Consider the following 19,147-nt stretch of genomic DNA (forward strand, 5'->3'; position numbering starts at 1 on the left):
AATTGTATGGCTCAATACATTTTGATAGACTCAAGCCATGAAACTAGAACTCAGGTAAGAAACAGAACGTTTTAGAAGTTCCCTTTAAGCTCCATTCTAGCTACATAGGATATCCACTATTCTGACTTCTAATTGTATAGATTAGTCTTTTTCTTTTTTATCCCTAACATAACATTATGCACTATTTACTCTTTTGGGTCTAACTTCTTTCCTGAGATGGTTTATTTGTTTGATTTGTGTTATTGTACATAGGTGAAGATAATTTGTTCTTATATATCTTGTTATTGTTCTAATACTTTCTTATAGGTCAAGAATATATTCCATATCTGTTGCATTAAAATTTTTTCTAATTAAAGCTACATAAAAATAAACCATTTGATTTTGGGTCTTTCCAATTTTGTATAATAATAAAGATTCCATAGTGGGAACTTACTGTATTTCAATTTGTAAATGTAGCTTGAAAATGAGAAGTAGCATCATGAAGGACTTGACATGATCCTAAAATTTACAGAGCAGTGTAAAGTATCAAACACAGTCAAGATGTTCTTGATAAACGAAGGGGGAAAGCAGGTATAAAGAGATCTATTAAGAAATATAAATTAACTGTGATGGGTTAATAAATTAATGGAACAGAATGGAGAGTCCAGAAACAGACTCGAGCATGTCTGGACATTTGTTCTATGGTAAGGGTAGATGAATGGAGAAACAACAGACAATTCATAAATGGTCTAGTCAATTGGCCATCATATGGGGAAAAATAAAAGTGAATCCTTCACATCGTACGCAGAAGTCTACTTTAGGTGGACTAAGCACCTAAATGCTAAAAGAATTTTGGAAGATAAAATAGAAGGGTACTTCTATAACTTGGGGGTAAATATAACTTTTAAGTCATATTTCTTAAACAAGATACAAAAAAGCTTAATACCAAAAGAGATCGAAAATTCAACTATATTGAAATCAGTAACTTTTTTAATTTTAATTTTTATTTTTTTAAATCTGTAAGTTTTATATTCAACAAATCCCATTAAGGTAGTAAGAAGATACAGCAATATTGGGAGAACATATAACTAGCGAAGAACTAATAAAAGGATGTACAAAGAAATCCTATAGGTCTAGAAGAAAACTAAAATATAAAAGAAAATGAACCGAAGACTTGAAAAGGGAGCTCTAAAGAAAAAGGGAATTCAAATATCCAGTACATAAGAAACATGTTCTACATAATTTGTAATAGAAAAAGATCCAAACTAAAATAATTTGGTTCTTTTTTTACATTTTCTAATTTGGTTCTTTTTTTACATTTATTGGGATTTAATCGACATATAAAGTACATATATTTAAAGTGTAACATTCAGTGAGTTTTGACATATGAATGCACCTTAAAATAGTCTTGACAGTCAAGATAACAAATATTTCTATTCCCCTCCCCCCCCAAATTGTAATCCATTCTCTTTATTCCATCTCTTGTTCTGTTCCTTAGGGTAACCACTGGTCTATACTCTGACACTCTAAGTTACTTTTCCCTTTTTTAGAATTTGTATACATGAAGTCGTGCAGAATATACTCTTCCGTGTCTGGCTTCTTTTATTCAGTTGTTTTGAGATTCAACCATATGGTTGTATGTAACAATAGTTTTTTCTTTTTATTGCTGAGTAGTATTTCATTGTGTGAATATACTACATTTCTTTATCCATTCACCTGTAAACAGACTTTTGGATTGTTTCCAGTAAAGTTCACGATATGCAGAGAGACCCCATGAGCTAGCATTTTGACTCTCAGTTACATATCTTAAGGATACTCGTAGGGTGCATCAAAATACACATATAAGAATTTTTGCATTAGCCTTGTTCATAATAGGCCCAGTTGGAAGCAACCCACATGCCCATCAATAGTAGAAAAGATAATAAATTGTGGTATATTATATAGAGTACTTCATTTCATATAACAAAGAAAATTAAAGAACTATAACTATGTATATCAGTGTAAATATTACAAATATAATATTGGCCAAGAGGATAAAGACATGAATGAATCTATGCATTATGTATAGGTTTATATAAATCTCACAAAAGTTCTAAATAAGAGAGAGGAAATGATGATCGTAAAAGTGAAGATGATAATTACCTTTCAAGGGTTTGGGGTTGTGAGGAGTCAGGGGTTACCTAGAGATTCTGCAGAAATTAAAAGTTTCCTTTGTTTTGAACAGGGTGGTTGTGAAATGGATATTTGCTTTATAATTATTTTTAGGTTGTACATTTGTATTTTATGTACTTTTCTGCATGTATTATATATTTCATAATTAAAGCAGGAAAAATGAGAAGTGATATCATATACAAACATTAGAATTAGACAAAACTGGGTCTTGCTGCATATTATGTGATCTTTAAGAACTCTCTCATTTCCCTATCTTACAGATGATGATAACAGTTTATTCATAGATATTATGTAAGAGCTAAATTAGATAATATATACAGCTCGGTTATCAGTGCAGGCACTTAGTAACAGAAACTCAGGTGCTGATGGACACTGCCAATCTTGTATAACAACAAACTGATAAGTTACTATGTTTCCGTATTGTAAATTTAACTTTAGTATAGTTGAAAACAAAGATAAGACTTGGACTTTGAAAGCTCATAAGAAAAATGAAAGATACCAAAAGCCAAATTATCAGAGTTTTTGCTTTTGGTTGTTTGATATGCGGTCTATTTTTGTTGTTGTTTGTTTGTTTGTTTGTTTTAATATACCTTTGCCTTCAAAGAGTGCACTGTAACTCAAATTCAAAATTTATAAAAGCAAATAGAAACATATTAAATGGCTTGGTCACGTCTGCCCCCTACCGGCCAATTTACAAAGTGGAAAGGAGGCTGAAGGTTGAATTTGGAAGCTTGAATTAAAACTGCTAAGGTTTCTAATTCTTAAAAAATCTGACACAACAAATTTTCAAGTGTGTGATTTTTTTAAAGGTATACAACATTTAAATAGAAGATAATTTTCTCCTGGTGTTGAAGATGTGGTAGTCCTTTGGAAATGCTGTGGTCTGCATTCTCTAATGTTTTTGGCATTATATTAGACTTATTATTTATACATCTTTACATTTTAAGCTAACATTAATGTGTTGTATTTTAGCATTTTTGCTAACCTGCAGGACAGAAATTTGAATATATAATACTTAAGGCTTATGGTGATTAATGAACACACAAAATGGGTACTTTTGCCTTTTGCTTTTCCTAAACGGGATCCCCAATTACATTACTTTTGGATAATGAAGTCTTGAGCCCACTTATACAGGAATTAATTTGTATAGATAAATCACAGTTGTGGGGACCAGGAGAAACATTATACCTCAAGTGCCATGTTCTCTCAATTTTAATTTCTATTTGATTTAGGATTATTGCATATGAACTGAGAGTTTGCAAACCAGTTACTATAGCAAATTGCTACAAAAGAATGAAAATATGTTCCATTTCTGTGCCAATGGTGCCTTCAGAGAGATTTACAGTGGATTCCTTTCAGCTACATAGTATTGAGTCCAACCCTTTTTTAGAATGGTTTTCCTAATCTGGACATATTTGATCTGAAGCCCTAAAACAAGCGCTCAATTGAGTGACTTCCTCTTCTTCACTGTTTTGTGCATCTTCTTGTCTCCATGGCTTTGTTCATACTTTGGGGAAGTTACTTAATTTCTATTTGCTTTGTCTTCTCATCTGGTAAATGGGGATACTTTACTTACACTGATTATTTTGAAGATTAAATGAGAAAGCATAGGTAAAGTACTTTTTTGAAAAGCACCTAAAACACAGTAGGCACTAAATAACTGCCATTAACCATTATCCATTTTCCCCTGACCTTCTCCAATATTCCTCCTCCATTCCCATCTACCACCTACCGATAAAGAATTTTCTCTGCCATTGGCATTCCGCTGACTCTTTGTTGATACCACTCAAGCATCATGACACTATGTGAATTATCTCCCTGCAAGACTGCCTACTTGGCACAGAGCTTCTTGTGGGCAGGAGTCCAAATAGTGTAGTTTCTGAGCAGAATAGATGCCCAAGAAAATTTTGGGAGACTAAATGAAGTGATCAGCAAACATGAAGGTAGATGGGTTGTGAACCCAATTCACTTAATACCAATTGAGAACAATAACAAAAAACTATTTTGAAGTATAGGAAACTAAAGTAGGAAAAGGCAAAGAAGGGCGGAGCTGAAGCCATTACTCCTTTTAATAGTCAGTCTTAATGGCTATCTGCATTCATGAGACTCCAGCAGAAAATAGAAAGAACTCCAGGTCATTTAAGCAATGTAATTTAATGTAGAAATTTTGCTATGCAAGTGATGGAAAGGCGAGAGGTCAAATGAAGGACTGAGAAGCAAAATAGGTCAGCCAAGTATGGGAGACGAAACTTTACCTCTTCCCATCTGAAGTGGTTTTAGCTGGGGCTCTTTAACAGAAGTCAGACTGGCAAGAGAAAAACCATTTATTAGCACTTGCACTGTGTACATCATGAGGGAGAAACCTCAGTGAGTAACTCAGAGTTGTGGCTTAGAAAAAGATATACACACCCCTATATTCATTGCAGCTTTATTTACAATAGCCAAGATACGGCAGGAACCTAATTATCCATCAGTGGATAAATGGAGGAAAAAAATAGATACAACATAATATTACTTAACCACAAAAAGAATGAAATTTTGCTATTTACAACAATGTGGTGAGACCTAGAGGGTATTGCTAACTGAAATAAGTCATACAGAGAAAGACAGATGCCCTATGATTTTACTTATACGTGGAATCTAAAAACAAAACAAGGGTGCCTGGGTAGCTCAATTGGTTAAGCATCCAACTATTGATTTTGGCTCAAGTCATGCTCTTAGGGTCCTGGGATTGAGCTCCATGTCTTCGAACTCCACGCTCAGCATGGAGTCTGCTCCAGGATTCTCTTTCTCCCTCTCCCTCTGCTCCACCTCTGGAATAAATAAATAAATCTTTAAAAAATATATAAACAAGGGATGCCTGAGTGGCTCAATTGGTCAAACAGCTGCCTTCGGCTCAGGTCACGATCCCAGGGACTTGGGATGGAGTCCCACATGGGTCTCCTTGCTTGGCAGGGAGCCTGCTTCTCCCTCTATCTGCCTTTCCCCTGATTGTTCATGCTCTCTCTCTCTCCTCTCTCTCTCTCTCTCTCTCTCTCTCTCTGACAAGTAAATAAATAAAAATCTTTAATTAAAAAATATAAACAAAACAAATGACCAAACAATCAGAATCAGACTCAAATATAGAGAACAAACTAGTGGTCGGAAGGGTTGGGGGTAGGGGGTGGGAAAATATGTAAAGGGGATTAAGTGGTAAATACTTCCAGTTAAAAGATAGATTGTGGAGATGAAAATCATAGCCTAGGGAGCGCCTGGGAGGCTCAGTGGGTGAAGGGTCTGTCTTTGGCTCAAGTCATGATCCCAGAGTCCTGGAATCAAGCCCTGCATTAGGCTCAGTGGGAAACCTGCTTCTCCCTCTCCCACTCCCCCTGCTTGTGTTCCCTCTCTTGCTGTGTTTCTCTGTCAAATAAATAAATAAAACATTAAGAAAAAAAGAACGAAAGAAAAGTAGGGCAGAGGGAATAGAGTGAGTAACACTGTAGGCACATTGCATGGTGATACATGCTGACTACACTTGAGGTGAGTATTGTGTAATGTACAGAAATACTGAATTGCTATGATGTACACCTGAAATGTATATAACATTGTATGTCAACTGCAAAACACTCCCCAAAAGCAACCAAACAAAAAATCACGAAAAACAAAAACACCACCCAAAGTTGTAGCTTACAGCTCCAGCTCATGTAACATCTTCAAGGAAGAACAATACATTTGTAGGGAAATGACAGGACAAGGAGAGCAGTTTTCAGGCTTCCAAGGATGGCAGGCTGTGGGATGTAAATATACGGGAGGGCACTCACTGAGCAAGGTTCCTCTGCGCATTGCTCTGGTGCCATCTCGGGGATAATAGGATAATAGGAGTCTGTCTCCAGTGAAGGGAGCATTTATAGCTTACCTTCAGGCAAAAAGGGGGAGGATAAGGGAAGCTTTTCTCACATTTCCCACTTTTAATTGCTTTTAGCTCAAAATAATTTTTATGTCCAAGAGGCATATTTTGGGGGTGATGTATTCTAATTTCCTTCTGCTAAAGCAGGAAGCTGCTATCACCCTCAGGGCGGAAAGCACGATGTGACAAGATAGAGTTCCCAGGACCAAAAGGCCAAAGCTCTTTAGAGGAAGGTAACGGAAGTGGAAGCTTCCTTGTGACAAGTGACGCTGCTCTGGGTAGAGCTATGCTATGGAAGCTAGAGCCAGAAGAGGACGCTTTTGCTGCCAGAGGTCATGCCCAAGAGCAAGAGAGGAGCCCAACATCTCGCACATCTGCCCTCCCATCTCCAGCAGGTACCACCCACGGGCCAGACCCAGACACAAACCTGCTCAGGTGGGAGCGGAGAGAAAGCAGCCTGCAAAAGTGGGCATTTTTTTTAATTTATTTTTTTTAAAGATTTTTATTTATTTATTTGACAGAGATCACAAGTAAGCAAAGAGGCAGGCAGAGAGAGAGCGAGAGAGAGAGGAGGAGGAGGAGGAGGAGGAAGCAGGCTCTCTGTTGAATAGAAAGCCAGAAGCGGGGGCTCAATGCCAGGACCCTGGGATCACGACCCAAGCCGAAGGCAGAGGCTTTAACCCACTGAGCCACCCAGGCACCCCGGAAGTAGGCTTTTTTCTTTTCTTTTTTCTTTTCTTTTCTTTTCTTTTCTTTTCTTTTCCTTTCTTTCTTTCTCTTTGTTTCTTTCTTGAGTATTTATTTATTTATTTGAATGAGAGAGCACAAAGGGAGAGTGAGAGGGAAAAGCAGACCCCCACTGAGCAGAGAGCCTGCTGGGGGAATTGATCCGAGGACCCTGAGACCACGACCTGAGCCAAAGGGAGACACTTCACCGACTACAGCCAGATGCCCAGAAGTGGGCTTTTCTGTGACAGTGGGTAAAATCAGGTGCCTGTCTGAGGAAGGCAAATGTGAAGCGGGCCATCCCATAACCTGGAGGCAAATGTGAAGCGGGCCATCCCATAACCTCTTATCGTCCCTACAACTTACATTGTGGCCTCTGGTCTTCTCTCCATTCCTAAACACAGGATGAATATTCGTGCCTTCACTGCAGCATGGCGTGCCATCTCTATGTTTCTTCCTGTTGGAATTTAACAAATTGTTCAAAGCTCAACTGGACCACATTTTATAACCTTTCTCATGTTATCAGTTACATGGAATATCCCACTGGTACTTTATAGTACTTCAGTTATATTTCTTCTGTAACAAAATTTTTTGCTTTACAGTATGATGACCTGTATATGTATCCTCCTCTCCTCATATATTAAAAATATTTTTGGCTAACACTTGACCAAAAAGCCCCCGATTCAATACTCTCTTTGATGCCAAAGTGTGTGCACTGCGAGTTGTGTCCATAGGGCATTACCTGAGGTAGTTTACCTCCATCCACTGCCCAGGGACTACAGCTCCAGGGTGAACTTCTATTAGTATTAGTTCAAGACGACAGGAAAAGAACTTTCTTCCTGAGGTGTGGGGAGGTTGAAGCGGCAACGGATGTCAAGATTTTGCTCTCTTTTTCAGAGAATCCATTGCTGGCATGGACATAATGTAGTTAGAAAAATAAGTCCATTGAACTTTTAAAAAAGATTTTATTTATTGATTTGAGAGAAAGATAGCACACAAGCAGGAGGAGAGGGAGAAGGAGAAGCAGACTCCCCGCTGAGCCAGCCAGGGACCCAATGTGGGGCTCGATCCCAGAAACCAGAGTTTATGACCTGAGGAGAAGGCAGATGCTCAAGCATCTGAACCACCGAGGTGCCCTAGTACATTGAATTTTTTGTTAAGACTGTCTTTCTTCTCCAAAGACAAAGATTTCTATCTTTTCTCAAGACAAGGCCCCAGAGGGTAAGAAAGTTGTGGTCCATATGTTTTTCCTTCACAAGTGACATGGGGGCTGATTTATCAACACCAGTATTAGAATTGGTCGCTATCTGCAGACATACCTTCAAACTATGTATTTTCCAATGTTATGGCAATCCCTGGCATGGTGAGGTGGTTCCTTTCAGGGTGTGGATTGAGGCTATCCAGGGACCAGTCTGGATTAAAATGATACCATCTACCTGAATCATAGCAATGCCAAGGGCATGCATATCAACAGATAAGGCTTAGTTAGTTGTTCCAACATCTCAGTTTCTAGAAACTTGCAACTATTTTGTGATCTCCACAGACTTGAGATATTCTTCAAAGTCTCAGACTACGGATCTTTGAGACTCCCTCCTATACTGTTCTAATTTTGCTTCTTTTCCAGGCATGTTTTGTTTTTAAAACATTGAGCACTCATCTGGGCTACATTTTCTATGCATGCCACATTTTTATGCATGGAAAATATGCTTATCCTGAAAATCATGTAAACCGTAAGTTACAAGAATGGACTCATTTGTATCCAAGTAAATTGATTCCTTCCATCCTTCAAGATTATTATTCATGAGATTCTTTACAGTGCAGAGTACTGTTCCAGATTCTAGATTCTGAGGAGGTAACATTAAAATGGGACTTTGGAAGCAGGGAGTCAACATTTGGCTCTATCATTAAGTAGTTCTGTGATTTGAGGTTAATTTCTTAACTTCTATACGATTTAGTTTATTTGTAGAATTAAGAGCTTGGACTTCACAAGATTAATTCTAGGCCCTTTTCCAGCTCTGAAATTCTATGATATCATGATTTAAATATTTGCATATATGGGGCAGGCAGCTAAAACTCTATGAAGTACACACCTCTGACACATGGGGTCCTAAGAGATACAACCCGATTTTGCAAGTATCTTTGGTGAGTGATTGGTGGGAGAAATACAGGAAGACATTGGCAACTGTAGGTTACAGACCATCTTTCTGTGACTTTTATCTCCCCTTTTCCTAGTTTTCTATTCAAAACCAGTTTTATCACAATTTGCATCTGAGTAGAATCAAAGTAGGACATAAAAATCAATTCATGTTTATTCTGTTTTCATAGATCATTTAAAACTACCAAACGATGTGCCAAGGATCTGTAATTGGTCCCGGTGTGTCATTTGTGGGCTCAGATGACGAGACTGCCTAGAGAAGCGAGAATATCATTTCATAACTCCAGGCAGGTGAATTCTGCACAGACAGGAAGAGACAAGCTCATAATCCACAGTGAGGCCTGGGCAGTGGGGAGGGCAGGAGAGGGACAGACTTAGCAGATAGGAAGGAACAGGCAGATCCCGGGAGTAAGGACCCGAGAGGTCGGGAACACATTAGCACTGGGAAAGAATCACAGGAATGCAGGCCCTGGGAGCTTCAACGGTGGTTGCTGATCAGGATGATGGCTAGGAGGCTCTGCTCAGTGGCTGATTTCATGCTTTCTCTTTTTTACCATTAGTCACAGAATGAATCAGTTGCATTCAGAGCCAGTATCAGTCATAAAATGACAAGTCATTAACTGTTATTTTCCCTGCATAACATTTATTATTGTTGTTTTCCCTTAATGCCAGTTATTATAAATACATTGCAAAAATTTAGAATAATATGCAGTATTATAAGACAAAGACTCACAAGGGCTGATTGTAACCCGTGCACTCTTTTCAGTCATCATTTATTAATTTATAGGATGCTCCAGAGTGATCCAATCCCCTCACCGAAATCAAAGATTAAGGACAGCCAGACTATGCTTAAAATATCTAAAGAAATAAGGTTGTTTACTTTCTTCTTCCCAGGAGCCTGCAAACAGGTGGAGAATCAGGTAGCTTCTTGGCTCTATAAGTCACCCGTGACACCTGCCATGACATTTCTGAGCGTTCTTCCTGAAACTGACCCATGATGAAGGGCTCCATCTGGGCTCAAATGGGCGACCTGCTGTTCTAATGTGGTGCTTCCTGGCTGGAGCTGGAGCACCGCATCAGAAAACGCACTCACGCTTAATGTTCAGTGGATTTTCAGTCCAAGTTCCAAGGTCATTCAACAGGAAAAGATCACCTTTTCAAAAATAGTGCTGGAACAAATAGATAAATAAATGCAGAGGGAAGAAAGAAACTCCAATCCTATCCCACCCCACGTATGAAGGTTAACCCCAAATGGGCCATAAGGTTAAATGTAAGAGCTAAAAATATTTATGAAAGCTTAAACGAAAATATTTATGATACTGGATTAGACACAGATTTTCTAAACAGGTCACAGAACCCGCATTTCTAAAAGAAAAATGGAAAAAATGGATTAGATCAGGGGCGCCTGGGTGGCTCAGCGGTGTTGGATTGGTGGGCTCTGGGAGTGCAGGAGGAACAGTAGAAATGACTGCCCAGGCCACCGTCTTCCAGCCTCCTCCCCGCCCGCCTTTCCTTAACCCTTGACTCTCCCGCCAAAAGGATGTATGCCCAGGTCACGTCTCCATAGGTAACCCAATACCTATGCAGGAAACAGAAGTATCAGGACTCCCCACCCCATACCCTCCTATCACCAAATACCCTACCATATATGGATGTGAACCCATGTCCTACCTTGGCCCCATAAAAGACCCCTGCCAACCCCCTCCCAGTGCGACTTCCCGACTCCACTTTCCAGAGTCACGGAACCTCGCCCGAGGGTGCCCGCCTCCTTCCTGTGCGACTTTCCAGGTTCCCCTTCTCCTGAGCCCTGAAACTTCACTGGAGAGTGCCTTTAATAAATCTTGCCTTGCGCCTACCCCACCCGGTGTTGTGTTAACGCGCTTGCAAAACTTCACAAGCGGGTTAAGAGTCTGTCTTCGGTTCAGGTCATGATCCCAGGGTCCTGGGATTGAGTCCCACCTTGGGTTCCCTGCTTACAGGGGAGCCTGCTTCTCCCTCTTCTGCTGCTGCTCCCCTGCTTGTGCTTTCTCTAATAAATAAAAGCTTTAAAAAAATTAAAACAAAAGTGGACTAGAAAAATTAAAAACCTTTTCTGTTTGAAATATTTATGTCCTCAAGGAGCTGAGAGCCAAAAAGTAAGCTAAGACCTCATCCAGAGCATATAAAGAACTCTTACACAAACATAAAAGAATTTTAAATGGGCAAAGGATTTGAAGAGATACTTCACGAAAGTGGCCAATGACATCACAAAGGATGAACAACACCGGCAGTCATCAGGGAAATGCAATAAAAAACACTGCATTGCCTGTGACTTATCATACAGTAAGGCCTGCTTTTAAGAAATTTGGGTAAATTGGAAGGGGAGGTGAACCATGAGAGACTATGGACTCTGAAAAACAGTCTGAGGGGTTTGAAGTGGCGGGGGGGTGGGAGGTTGGGGTACCAGGTGGGGGGTATTATAGAGGGCACAGCTTGCATGGAGCACTGGGTGTGGTGAAAAAATAATGAATACTGTTTTTCTGAAAATAAATAAATTGGGGAAAAAAAAAAGAAATTAACATTACACTGAAGACTTCTACTTCCATAATTTGGGAAAATAAAGATTCTATGGTTACTGAGAAGCAGCAAGCAATAGTGAAGAGAGATAGAATTGGGTTCTGAGTACTTTGTCATAGAGCTCGGTATCTGCATGGAAATACAATAAAAGGGACAAAAAAAGGTATCCAATGGCATTTCAGACAACAGTAGTCATCACAGCTTCATCCTCTCTCAGTGGCATTTCACCTGCCAAAGATCTCCTTGGGACCAAATTCCATTCTCATGTAGGTCATAGTTTGGAGTCTTCTGTGTCACATAATTGTATTATCTCTACTATCACAAAGTGAATCCCTTTGCCACTCAGTGAAAATATACTTTATATTGTAAAGACATCTCTCAGGATTTCCAGCCTAAGGTCATTTTTTTTTTTTTCTTGGAATGAAACAGCTTTATCATTTGGTAAACCTAGTAGCAGAAGTTTTGAGACTATTATTTACTTAAAAAAAAAAAAGTGCCTCTTCTAGTTTTAAGGGAGTAGCTTGCATCAGAGCACACTTCCTGTCTTGAAATAAACAATAAACATTGGATACAATAAAAAGTCAATAAATAAAAATGGCTATTTAAAAGCACTGGAAAAAAAAAATAAGAGCACTGGAAGGGAACCAAGGCAACCAGAAATAAAAAAAAAGAAAAAGAACGCTGTGGTAAGCTCGTTTTGCTCTGCAACTTTTGTCCCTTGAGGCACTTGCTGATGAACAGTTCCAAGGTCAAAATCTAAATACAAGAGACTTAAAGCTTGTTGTAATCTCACCAAGCTAATGATGTGAAATAGGAGTTTACAGATACGCAGGGACTCCTGACTTCACTGGCAAGGTTCTGAAGAAAAGGGAACCATGGAGAAGTGAGGCCATCTTTCCAGTTGGCTTTTGCCCTTTTATGTTATAAAATGAGTAAGGATCCTCCTCTGAACAACCTTAGCTTGTTTTCTGTGGGAATACCTGGAGCTTCCCAACTCTTGTTCAGAATTCGCCTCCAGAGACCACCACAGGGGGAAATTTCCAGTACAAGCCCTTCCCTTTTGTGTGTGTGTAGTTAGTTCAAGGAGAATTAACCCACCACGGAAACAATAAAAGAAACCCAAGAATCTTGAGACCAGCGTCCGATGAAGAAAGGATTAAATGTATGAAGATGAAAGAACAATGAATTTTGAGACGTGAGGGGCTGGCTGCATTGGTTCTCATGTTTCTTTTTTGTTTTTTTTTTCCTTCTGGAAACGGGTACCTGGGTTTCTCAGGCTATAGAAACCACCAAAGGCGTCAGAGCACCCCACCCTCTCACCAAAGTGACTTTAGGGCAGTAGTTAGCAAACTTTTTCCGTAGAGGCTGGTTTAGTCAATATTTTCAGTTTTTTCTGTCACCCAGTCTCTGACGCAGCTAGCCCACTCTGCTGTTGTCACAGGAACATAGCTAGAGACGAAAAGTAAATAATGAGAATGGCTGTGTTCCAATACAATTTTATTTACGGACACTGATATTTAAATAAATTTCATCTCATCTTCTTGATTCAAAAGTTACTACTTCCTTTTGATATCTTTCTTTTTTCACACCATTTAAAGTTAAAAAAAAAAAGTTGATGGGGATTAAGGAGAACACTTGCGGCAATGAGCACCGGGTGTTGTGTGAAACTGTTGAATCACTAGATCGTACACTTGTAACTGATATTACACTGTACATTAACTAACTGGAATTTAAATAAAAACTTAAAAAAATAAACAAAATATTTTTAAAAATCCCCATTCTTCACAGGCTGTACAGACACAGGTGGTGGGTGCTTTGACCAATGGCTATAGTGTTCTGACCTCCGTCTTAGGGTCTCAAGTCCTCCCTGATATTCAGGATCCTGGGAGATACTCTTTCTCTGTAATGAAGGCATTACCGTCATATGGAATTTCGGGGGAAATACTCAGGATAGTCTGTTCCTGGAGTTGAGTTCAGCTGCTTAATAGCCGCATCAAGGAAGAGAAGATGGCTTGTTAGTTTCATGGTTATTCTCAGTGATGGCTCCGGAAATTACTTGCTTGATTTTTCTCCTTCTTCAGAGTAACAGGCTCGAAACATGAATGAGAAATCATTCGGAGTGTTGCGCTGTACTGTCCTGAAGGCATTGTGGAGTGAGACGTGATTTTTGTTTTTGTTGTTGTTGAAATCTTACATTTGTTAATGAATGGCTTCTATTTATGAACAGGTGTAAGACCACTAGATTCCTGCACACATTCAGGTGGCGGGGCCGGGGACCCTCAGTAGGGAACTGAGCAACTGGGCTATCTGGCTGAAACCACAGTAAAAATACTGACATGTATCTTTTTTTTTATGAGTTGAACCGGAGAACAGCCTGATAAATGTGAGAATTAAAAAAGAAAGACCAAATGGCAGTAAGATATTAAGGACATATGACAGTACGCATCCAGCTGTAAGATTGTTGTAGTTCAGAGATTTATACTAAAGTGAAAAAAAAAAAAAACAACAACACAGAAGTCTATCCTGTAGAGTATAATAGTGTTTATGCAAATCTTTTTTAATGCAAATGGGAAAATGTTAGAAATGAATTTTAGGTGGACATAAGGATATCCCATTCCAAGGCAAGTTTCCAGTTTTGGAAAAGAAAATCAAACCTGATGTTTACAGCAAATTTGGGAAATGGTTTCCTCTCCTTTATCAAAATGGCTCCTGTTTTTCCCCCGAGAGTACTTCCAACAGAGGCCCGGAGCCTGAGAAATTTCGCTGACATAGAGAAAGGTTAGTGGGACAGACCAAGACAACAGCGAGAGGCTGCTTCAGGGAGGGTATCTTTGGCAAGAAACGGAGTATTTGAGTGAAAAGACTCTCAGTACTGTCCGTCAGATGATGGTAGACTTGTCCTAGTCCAGCAGCAAGAGAGAGTTGTGCAAAGGCCATTAACTGAAAGGACCAGTAGATGGCATAAATAAGTCAGGATAGACTCAGAGGCTCCAGGAAAGGAAAAGGACATTCTGCAGCTCCTTACGCACATGTCTAACGCTTCTGTCTGAGCTGGCACTACTTGCCTCTTGGATCCTAGCTCTCTGAACTATTGTGACTTTAGTTCACATTCAAGAACCATCCCACAAAAATGTCCGGAGGGTCTTAGGACCGAAAACTCAATGCAATGACGAGATCAAGAGAATTATATTTACCAGCATGATTTTCCTATACTTCCATGTTCTTTTTCCTTTCTAACCCCTTCTTTTTCTTCTTCCTCTGTCCCTCCCTCCCTGCCTTTATGCCTCAGGTGCAAATAGGTGAGCCCCTTATGCTCTGCTCAGCATCATCCCCAGTCGTCAAACCCTCTATTTTTAAAAATTTTTTTAAAAGAATTTATTTATTTATTTGACAGAGAGAAATCACAAGCAGACAGAGAGGCAGGCAGAGAGAGAGGAGGAAGCAGGCTCCCTGCCGAGCAGAGAGCCCGATGCGGGACTCGATCCCAGGACCCTGAGATCATGACCTGAGCCGAAGTCAGCGGCTTAACCCACCAAGCCACCCAGGCGCCCAAACCCTCTATTTTTAAACTTTCCCCCTCTTCTTCTTGGAGTTCCAAATAGGTGTTCCCCATACGCATTCACGTGCATGTATTGGAGACCTACTCTTGAAAGTATATGTACAGGGGTGACATATGTAGTGTTTTGTACATATGTATATTCTTAGTGTTCACAAATGGCATTATTTTGTTGATTTGTTTCACTTTCTTTTTTTTCACTGAATGTTTGGTTTCTGAGAAATGTTCAAGTTGCTGCTACTTCTAATTGCTATCTGTGATTATTCCACAGTGTGGACCTACAACATTTTAACTGGCTAGTCTTTTAGTGATGGACAAAGCTAGGCCCGGATTTTTTAGGGGTTATCTTTCATTTGTATCTTTCCTTAGCACATCGTCAGATTTAAGGAAAAAACTACATGTTGTCAAACGGCTTCTAAAAATGTGATAAACAGTGAATCAGACTGAGAAGACAAGCTGTGTGTTTTAGAAAAGCATTCTGAGTCCGGCACAGATCTGCTCTGCTCCTCTAATGCTACTGCTAGAAAGAATTTCTGATTCTCATTATTCCTAACTTTTACATTGTTTTACTAAGCATAAGGAGGAAAATCAAGGAGATATTTATGCTCATTCCATTCTTAAATTTATTTCCTCTCATTCTAACAGTGGAATCTGAAGAGAGAACAAAAGCAAGAATGTTCTAAAATTAAAATAACTGGTTAGTGTTTTATAACCAACATCGCAGCTATTTCTCACCTGACTCCTCTCTACATACATAATACTTTTTATGGAAAATGCATATGTGCTCTGCAACGTTAAACACCAGTAAAATATTTATGCCACATGGATGGGCAATCTGGTAGAGTAGAAAGACAGTATTTTTTGGTGTAGACCAGGAGTGTCTACACATAAAGGCTACTATGGATAAATTGTGTCTCCTTAGACTCTGTATTGAAGCCCTAATTCCCCATGTGACTATATTAAAGATGTGGTACTTAAGAAGGTTGTTGTTAAATGAGGTCATAAGAATAGAGCCCGGATTCACCAGAATTGGCGCTTTTGTAAGAAGAGGAGGTGACACTAGACTCTCTCTCAACCATGTGAGGACATGGCAGGAAGCCCATCTTCTGCCAGCCAGGTTTAGGTTCTCACGGAAACCTGACCTGCTGCCACCCTGATCTCAGCCTTCCAGCCTCCCACCCATCCTATGGTATTTTGTTATGGCAGCCCCAGCTGACTAATGCAAAAGCCCAGATAAATATTTTAGGCTGTGCCCCAGGACCAGCATAACAAAACTTATTTTGGAATGCCTTTCTGAGATGGTGACAGTTGGCTGAGAAATCAGTCATGAGCAGGATATTATAGAAAATTCAAGGTGTTCCTGGCAGAGCAAACAGTAGGTGAGAAGTTCTCAAGGTGATGGAGGTGGTATCCAGCTGGTGGGGAGCCAAGGTATGCTCAGGGCAACAATGGACCCAGTGTGTCTGGCCTAGAGTGTGAAAGTATGAGACGTGTGGAAAAAAGAAAGAAAACGAGAAGGGTAAAGTCACAGTGAGAAGATGGAAAGAAATTTGGATTTTCTCATAAGGGTTGTGGGAAGATTTTAAGTATGTGCACGTGTGTTCTGTGTTTAACTCTGTATTTCTTTTGGACACTTTAAAGCCTGGGAGTAACTTGATCTGATTTATGTTTTTTTTTTTTTTTAATTTTTCAAAATTACTTTGGCTTTTAAATGAAATAGAACGTGGGTGCCCAGTTGGGAGTCATTTGTAAACATGTAACATTGGTGCTGGAAAGAGTGGGTAGATTTCAGGTTTTATTTCCGTGTGGAATCATCAAGATTTCTGGATGGGTTACAAATGGAAAGCAACAGAAAGACAGGATGACACACCGTGTTTTGGTTTCAACAACTCCAAGAAGGATGCTGCAATTTGCTAAGATGGAAAAAATAGCAAAAGAATAATCTTTTCCTAAAGAGAGGAAGGCAAGAGTTTATTTTGGGCATGTTGCATATAGGATGTTATTAGAAATGCATAGAATTTTGAGTAGGTAGTTATGCACAAATCCACATCTAAGTTGAGAAGGGGGGTTGGTGTGTTGTCTTCAGCATAGAGATGGAAGAAAAGCCACGGGACTGAACGAAAGCTCCCAGGTGTGACTGAGCAGGGAAAAGAGAAGAGGGGGCTCAGGACTGAGCCTTGGGATATTTAGAGGCTGAGCAAGGAGAAGGACTCATCAAAGGGCACCAAGAAGAAGCCTCTGGGAAAGTAGGAAGAACATTTACCTCAGGATAGCAGTTACTGTAGAAATGAAGATCAGAGAGGATTTCAAGAAGTAAAGAGAGGTTAGTTGTTTTGGATGCTGATGAGAGCTTATGAAGGATGAAGACTGAGCGTGACCATTGGGTTTGTCAATGATGGTTGCCCACGGAAGCGACAAGAGCAGTTTCTCTTATAGGAGGGGAGAGAAGCCCTAATGAAGAGCGTTGAGGAGAGAATAAGGGTATGAAATTGGAGATTCAGAAGGAAAATAGCACATAAACCGAACTTGCCTCATGAAGATGATCTCTGCCGCTAACTGAACCATCTGGGAAAAATCACTTAATGTCTTTGAATCTCATTGTATTTTTCTCTGTGTGTGTGTAAAACAGTGCACACAGGTTTTGCAAGAGGGTTAAATGAAATAATGCAGGAAAGTGCAAAATGCAAGCGATAGAGACTTTACAAGTATCATTGACTTTTTCCTCTCACATTGTAGTCATTTGATCTACCCTCTTCTTCAGGAAAAGAAGATCTCCAAGGTAGACAGTCACAGCTGGCTTTTCCAAGAGCCAGGGAACTCTGGTGCTGTGAATGGTGACTAAAACTCCTAAAAAAAAAAAAAAAAAAAAAAGATTCTGTTGCTCTGGTTTCCTCACCTGTGCATGACGTGCAGGAAGCATAAAGACCTCCATCTCGGTTCTTGGAGGCCACCCACATGGAAGAGCAAGAGGATATTTGGATCAGATCCTGAAAACACTCCTTGGGATCTGTCCAATGTTTCTGATCTGAGGTCCAGCCACATGTAAGGTGTATGTGCCTAGGGACTGAGTGATGATAGAACACTGATAAGCCAAAGATGATGCACTTTTCCCCTAGAAAGCAAGATTTGGTGCTGAGAGGTTCTAGGAGCCCCGTTTTGTGTTCCTTTTTAATTGCATTGCACGTGTACTTACACTCATAATAGAAAATTGGGCTGAAGTAGTCGGAGAATGACTCTCCTCCATCTTCAACAGTATTTCTTCCCCCAGGAGATTACAGTTTCATTGCAGGCCACACTAGTACCCACAATCAAAGGAGAGTGAGTTATTCCAACTGAGAGACTTGCCACATTCAATCTGCCTTCTTTTAAGCATGTGTCCTTATTTCTGTCTACTTCCCCACCCCAGCACCTGTCACTAGGAAAAAAAATAGTCTCCTTAAGCTTCATAATTAAAAATGCTTTACTGATTAAAATATTTGTTTATGTAATAACAATAATAATAACTAATTACATCCAGCTTGATGAGTTTTATATCACGTTTCAGCCAAGTAGGGCTCAAAACAGCTGAGCTATTAAATCCTGATAAGTGATAATGGAAAAGACTGCTCAGCCTTAACTATAGTGAAGCTACCAGCAGCGCTATAATTATAATTTCCTCTTTCATTAAGGGCCATAATTTGCCATTGATTTTTATATAAAACCCCATTGCCTTCAATGGGAATTCCTTACACACAGCAAAGGGAAACTATGGCTTTTGTTAGTTCCTTGAATGTTCCTAAAACATTTAAACTCTAATTCTTTACAAAGTGATGGAGTTATCCTATTCTTTCTATTTTATTTTCTGTAAAAAGTGTACATAAAGCTACCACAATTCTGCTTAGAATGTTTATAGCGTTTGGAAAAATTTGGTATGGGATCGTATTTTCAAGAGAACAATAACACAAGTTTTGTCTGAGGTTTGATATAAGTTTAAGAGAACAATTATCATAGAATCTACAGAATCCCTTTACTTATACTTCATCCACATTTCACCCTGTTTTATTGGTTTTGTTTATTTTTGTGTGTGTGCGTGTGTGTGCATGCACATGTGTGTGTTGATAGTGTCTGAAGTCTGTGA

This window comes from Neovison vison, chromosome 2 (assembly GCF_020171115.1).
Source record: "Neovison vison isolate M4711 chromosome 2, ASM_NN_V1, whole genome shotgun sequence".
NCBI lineage: Eukaryota > Metazoa > Chordata > Mammalia > Carnivora > Mustelidae > Neogale > Neogale vison.